The sequence below is a fragment of the Mustelus asterias genome, chromosome 25 (genome assembly GCF_964213995.1).
Source record: "Mustelus asterias chromosome 25, sMusAst1.hap1.1, whole genome shotgun sequence".
NCBI classification, from domain to species: Eukaryota; Metazoa; Chordata; class Chondrichthyes; order Carcharhiniformes; family Triakidae; genus Mustelus; species Mustelus asterias.
This window is the reverse complement of record NC_135825.1, coordinates 57,676,170-57,683,364: the sequence shown is the minus strand read 5'-3', so window position 1 is coordinate 57,683,364 and position 7,195 is coordinate 57,676,170. Positions and strand designations below refer to the sequence as shown.

At 44.6% G+C, this 7,195-nt stretch overlaps 1 non-coding gene across 1 annotated transcript; it reads left to right on the top strand.

Annotated features, from left to right (window-relative positions):
* Positions 1-412: 412 nt before the first annotated feature.
* On the top strand, positions 413-594 carry LOC144479306 (U2 spliceosomal RNA). The gene has a single exon (XR_013495500.1). It is a non-coding gene; the product is annotated as a U2 spliceosomal RNA (small nuclear RNA).
* Positions 595-7,195: the final 6,601 nt, after the last annotated feature.

Genomic DNA, 7,195 nt, shown 5'->3' with positions numbered 1-7,195 from the left:
TCTGTTTTCGTACCCCGCCGGCCTTTGTTTTCAAAGGAGGGGTGAATGTGGTGAACCATCGTTGGTTCCCACTGTGGGATTGTTCTAATGTTGTTGTTGGGTTAGGGTGGGATTGATACACCTGTGGTTGTTACTGTTGTGGCACATCCCAGTCGGGCTCCGCCTCCTGGGAGAGGTATAAGACCCCCTGCTCGGGCGGGACCTCTTCAGTCTGGGATAGTGTGTTAAAGTTCTGTTAGTTCCATTGTTAGTTAATAAAAGCCTTCTTTTACCGAAGCTTCGTGCCTCGTGTCCAATTGATGCGCATCACCATCCTTGTTACCGACAAGCCCAGAATTAAATAGATTCAGATGAAGGCAGGGGCAGCCACTTCCTGCCCACCCCCACAGTGTGATTACAGGTGGCACATGGACACTCTCGGCCTTTTGGCTAAGATGAAATGTAGTATCTGTTCTTATCAGTTTAATATCTGATACGTCCTCTATCTGGGGGCCAAATATTAAATTGATTTTTGGGACTGGGTGGTGGGAAAGGCTCCTTCCAGCCCACGCACTGACCTGGTCCTACAGTGCCTCCAGGAATGGTACAGCCACCCCTCTTAGTTTTTATGGGCAGCACAGTGGCACAGTCGTTGGCACTGCTGCCTCACAGCGCCAGGGACCCCGGTTCGATTTCCAGCTTGGGTGACTGTTTGTGCGGAGTCTGTATATTCTCCCTATGTCTGTGTGGGTTTCCTCCGGGTGCTCTGCTTTCCTCCCACAGTCTGAAAGACGTGCTGGTTAGGTGTGTTGGCCGTGTTAAATTCTCCCTCAGTGTACCCGAACAGGCGCCGGAGTGTGGCGACTAGGGGATTTTCACAGTGGCTTTGTTGCAGTGTTAATGTAAGCCTACTTGTGACACTAATAAATAAATAAGCAACTTCCTCACAGACTTATGATTTACATCATAATTGTGTGGTATGTGACTTCTGACACGAGCAGAGGTGGCACCCACATCCAATCCCACCATCAGGCCCATGTTCCTCTGATTAAATCACACCCACTGTTTAACTGAGAGTGGGAAGGGCAGTTGGAGGCAGAAGATCATTTGGTGAAAGGTCCCGGAGTTTTGAATTGTCTGGTATGACTTGCTGAACTATTTAAAGAAACAGAGAAGCAGTCATGTGGACCACGAAGGTCTGTGTACTTTTGTAATTATTAGATTGTCAAGGCATTTCAGAGATTGTAGATTGCTTCATTTTGCTCTGCTTGCTTTACTGATCCTGACTAAGCATTTTCACCTTATCATGAGTACCATATTTACTATTCTGAATGGATCACTCATGCAGCAGTCTCAGTAATCCTGGATCCCAAATGGCTCTTATCAAAGTCAAAAGTAATATATTTGTCTCTGTCTCAAAGGTAAACTATTCCTCCTCATCCTTTGCGATCTGTTTGCAGCCTTTGACACAATTGATCACGCCTTCCTTCTCCCCAAAAGCCTCTCCACTGTTGTCCATCTTGATGGGCCTACCCTTGCCCACTTCTATTTGTGTCTACCTAATCACCAGCTGAGAATCACCTGCAATGGTGTATTTTCATGTTCCAAAATCATTCCCTCTGCTATCCCCCAAGGATCTATTCTTGGTCCCTTTCCACTTACTATTTATGTACTCTCCCTTGGCGCCATCATCTGAAAACACAGTGTCAATTTTGATATTTAATGACACCAAGCTCTACCTCACCATCACTTCTCTCGACGCATTGTCTCCAGACTCAATTAACTAGCGACTACATTCCTCTCCATGGAAACCATCTGCGGTTAAAGCAGCCATTTTGCAACCTTCTCATCCCTGTCTGTTACTTTCAGAATTAACTATTCCAAATGTACTTCTGACTGACCTCACACTTTCTATCCTCTGTAAACTTGAGGCCATTCAAAACTCTGCTACCCATATTCTGATTCCACGTCCTATTTGCCCATTAGCCCTGTGCTCGCTGACTTACATTGGGGTGGCCTGGTGGCACTGCTGGTTTCCTCCCACAGTCCAAAGATGTGCGGGTTAGGTAGATTGGTGATGCTAAATTTCCCCTTAGTGTCAGGGAGACTAGCTAGGATAAATACATGGAGTTATGGGGATAGGGCCTGGGTGGGATTGTGGTCGGTGCAGACTCGATAGGCTGAATGGCCTCCTTCTGCACTGTAGGATTCTATGATTAGCTCCCAGATAAGCAATACCTCAATTTAAAATCCTTGTTTTCAAATCCATGCTCCCTGACCTCCATAAGCTCACTCTTCTCATCCAATTCTAGCATCCTGACTATCCTTAATTTTAAACAGTCTACAATTGCCTAATGTGGCTTCAGTTGCCTTGACCTTGAGCTCTGGAATTCCCTCCCTAAACCTCGGATAAAAGCAAATTATTGCGGATGCTGGAATCTGAAACCAAAAGAGAAAATGCTGGAAAATCTCATCAGGTGTGGATGGGATTGTCGTTGGTGAAAGCTTGATGGGCCAAATGGCCTCCTTCTGCACTGCAGGGATTCTATGATTCACTCCAGCTCACTCTCTAACGCAGCCACGGTGCCAACCTCTGTCCTAGTGTTTGGGAGTGATGGAGAATGCTATGGTGCATCCTCAGTAGATTCTTCCTTTTCAGGAGTCTTCTTCATGGCTCTGGCTGCTGGGAAGGGAAAAGGACTAAAAGTTAGGAATACATTGGGACACTGCACAATAGCAGAAGACATGTATGATATAGTAAAAATGGCTAAGTGTGCGGTTTTTAGTGCTTAATGTAAGGGTGTAGGTAAATGTTAGGGGCCTTGTTCAGCCTCAAAATGTGGGATATATACATCTCGATCAGGTTTACTCAACATTATGAGGCAAGGGAAAAACAGAGTGAAACATGTCATTAGGAAAATCTTTTTTTTTGCAGTGAGTGGTTAGGATCTGGAACACGCTGCTGGAAGTGTAGTGGAGGGAAAATTCAATAAAGGCTTTCAAAAGGAAATTGAGTAAATATCCAAAACGAAAAAAACTGTAGGGCCGTGGAGAAAAGGTAGGGGAGCCTCCTACCAAGGCTCACATCACTCATAATTACTGTGCACTGTTCTTGTCCTCTAGAAAGGAGTTAGTGAGTGACTTTCTGATGAAAGGTTAGTGACCTGTAGTATCATAAATGGTCACAGCATAGTGAGAGGCCATTCAAGCGATTGTGTCATGTTGGCTCGCTGTAATAGCAACTCCCCTACCTTTTCCCCACAGCCCGACAGTTCTTTTCATTTTGGATATTTACCCAATTTCCTTTTGAAAGCCTTTATTGAATTTTCCCTCCACTACACTTCCAGCAGTGTGTTCCAGATCCTAACCACTCACTGCAAAAAAAAACTTCCTCATGACACGTTTTACTCTGTTTTTCCCTCCATCGTTTCACTGAGTGTTTCCAATCTTCTTCTAATTAATAAAAAAGTTTAAGTTACGGCAAGATATGGAAATCAAAGGGTGCATGTGGTTTAACGTTGCAAGCTTGCGAATTAGCATCCTATCAATGGCATCAAATATATAAAACATTGCCTTTTTAAAAAGGAAATGAGTGAGGCTCTGATTTTAAAATAAAGCAATTGTATGATTTCCCAGTGAATTTCTTCAGTGAGCACGTGAGTTTTATATATATGTTTACATACATATATATACAATATATATAATGATTTCAGGAAGCCAGTTGACTATGGGTGGAGGCAGGAAGGAAGGGTGTTCACCAGCTACTCTCCTACCTAATTAAATGCCTTCCCCACCTCCAAACACACGACCAGAGAAGGGAGAAAATTCCATCCCTGGTTACCGTTCAGGAGATGATTAGATTCTCTCTTGTTCAGCACATCTTAAAGTGTTTCCAGGCCAATTTTGTAGTTTTGAAACGTAATTAATGAAAGACTGTAAGGAAATGTGGCATTCAGTTCACTCATAGCAATGTGTTCTCACTGTCTGTTGATTCCCAGATGTTGTTAATAATCACTTTCAGCTTGGAGAGATCAGAAACTCTACACTTTGTCACGCTGGTTGGTTCAAAGACAGATGAGGTTGAACTGGTTCTGTTAACATTCACATGCGTCTCCAGTGAAATGTGACCTCCCTGGAACTCTTACATATAATACATATATAGAACTTTAGTTAGGCTGCACTTGGAATATAGTGTTCAATTCTGGTCGTCACACTACCAGAAGGATGTGGAGACTTTGGAGAGGGTACAGAAAAGATTTACCAGGATGTTGCCTGGTATGGAGGGCATTAGCTATGAGGTGAGGTTGAAGAAACTTGGTTTGTTCTCACTGGAGCGATGGAGGTTGAGGGGAGGCCTGATAGAAGTCTACAAGATTATGAGAAGCATGGACAGAGTGGATAGTCAGAAGCTTTTTCCCAGGGTGGAAGAGTCAATTACTAGGGGGCACAGGTTTAAGGTGCGAGGGGCAAGGTTTAAAGGAGATGTACAAGGCAGATTTTTTACACAGAGGGTGGTGGGTGTCTGGAACTCGTTGCCGGGGGAGGTAGTGGAAGCGGATATAAAGTGAGTTTTAAGGGGCGTCTTGACAAATACATGAATAGGATGAGAATAGAGGGATATGGTCCCCAGAAGGGTAGGGGATTTTAGTTCAGTTGGGCAGCATGGTCGGTGCAGGCTTGGAGGGCCGAAGGGCCTGTTCCTGTGCTGTAATTTTCTTTGATCTTTGTTCTATTCGTCCGAATAGGCCATTTAATCATTTGATTCCATCACTTTACAGATATATATCAATAATGCAACAATATGTAACATTCCACTCTATTTCACGTGTAGTGTCCCTATCGATGGAGCTGCTCCCATCATTAACTTTTATGTAAACTAAGGAAGATTATCAATCAACTTTTGGAAATAAACTGAACACCTTCTTGAAGACTTTTATGGTGTGTATTCTTTTCTAAAAATATTATTCACGGTATTGCTGAGGTGGGAAGATGTTGTGCCTGCATCTTGTAGATTTGGCATTCATTGGTCTTGGTGGTGAGATGTTCAGGTGATGTGCGTGTGGTGAACCATAGTTGGTTACCACTATGAGTGCTGAACCATAGATGGTCAGCACTATGGGTATTTGTAGATATGTTACTGTTGTCACTGTTGGGGTTAGGGTTGGGCTGTTCTACCTGTTGATATTGTTCTGTGGTACACTCCAGTTGGCTCCGCCGACCAGGGGAAGTATAAAGGTCACTGCACTGCCTGGTGACCCTTTAGTCTGGGATTGTATTGTATATAGTGTGCTCCATTCTTGTTAGTAATAAAAGCTTTTATTTCCCGGGTACAATCTAGCCTCCCGAGTGATTTAATCACGCATCAGTGTGTATTGTCTCTGGTGCAGCGGTTGTGTTTGTTGTTGCAAATGTTGTCTCATTTGCCGCTGACGCTGTTGCAGTTCGCTCCCTGGATATTGATGCTGCCTGTGTTGTTGATGGTCTTTTCTGTTTTTCACGCTCGAACCTATGTTGAATATGGACTTGATTTCTTACTGCTTTCAGCCTCTATTTAGTATGAACTTGGTGTCTTGTCCTCAACAGCAACTTTGGCTGGGCTCCAGGTTTTCATGATTGGATCCTGCACACGTGCACTCTTGTTTTTTCAACAGTTCAGTTAGGGGTAAGCATGTTTGTTGAAGTGCTCACCTTCTCCTTCCTGTGCTTCAATCAGGTGTTGTCTCACTTCCTCCTGGTCACCCCCAAGCCCCCAATATCTCAGGGGGGCCTCAATGGCCTCTCTTCCCTCCAGCGGGGTCAGGATGCCTGTTTCCCATTAGTGGAGAGCAATAGTAAACCTCACTGGAGGGAATCATTCCCAGTGAGCGGGGTGGAGGCGGTAGTGTGCCCAGAGAATTCAGTCCCAGGCACCCTAATCATATGGAAAGGTCAAGGACATTTCCATATGATAATCAGTTCTGCACTGATTTCCCACGCGGAGCTGACTATTCTGGATCCAGCCAGCAGAACACCATTTTTCAGTGAGATATCAAAGAACAAAGAACAAAGAAAATTACAGCACAGGAACAGGCCCTTCGGCCCTCCAAGCCTGTACCGACCATGCTGCCCGACTGAACTAAAACCCATGTCTGAAAGACCACATTGCCATATTGCTGGCTGTGATTGTTGTATCTTATCAGGTCATCCCTTGGTCACTTGCTGTGGGAACATCTGTAACTCCTCATCTTTGTGACCTCATCTCTAATTTGATTCAGTTTCGGTGGTGTTGCAATCGATGGGCGATGGATCTTTACACCCAAATCTTCTATGTCGTGTTTCTCCTGTGGGGACAATTGAGATTGCCAGTCCCAATTCTCTTCCTGGCTTGTACTTCAGAGCGAAATCATAATCATAAGTCTCAAGGGTAACTTTTGTGATCTCACTGGTGCTTTGCACAGATTCTTCTTGGATGATGATCACTCTCCACTATGAATTTTCTCCCAAAGAGTTACGTAACGAACTTCTGACATCCATACATGAGTGCCGAAAGCTCTTTCCATGATGGTATATTTGGTCTCAGTTGAGGTTGGAACTTTGGATGTGAATGCAACTGGTTTTCCCTCTTGTGAAGATGCCGGTGTTGGACTGGGGTAAACACAGTAAGAAGGCTCACAACACCAGGTTAAAGTCCAACAGGTTTATTTGGTAGCAAAAGCCACCAGCTTTCGGAGCGCTGCTCCTTCGTCAAGTAAGTTCTGTTCACAAACAGGGCATATAAAGACACAAACTCAATTTGCAAAATAATGGTTGGAATGCGAGTCTTTACAGGTAATCAAGTCTTAAAGGTACAGACAATGTGAGTGGAGAGAGGGTTAAGCACAGGTTAAAGAGATGTATATTGTCTCCAGCCAGGACAGTTAGTGAGATTTTGCAAGCTCAGGCAAGTTGTGGGGGTTACAGATAGTGTGACATGAACCCAAGATCCCGGTTGAGGCCATCCTCATGTGTGCGGAACTTGGCTATCAGTCTCTGCGTTGTCATGTGTCGTGAAGGCCGCTTGGAGAATGCTTACCCAAAGATCAGAGGCCAAATGCCCGTGACCACAGAAGTGTTCCCCAACAGGAAGAGAACACTTTTGCCTGGTGATTGTCGAGCGGTGTTCATTCATCCATTGTCGTAGCGTCTGCATGGTTTCCCCAATGTACCATGCCTCAGGACATCCTTTCCTGCAGCGTAT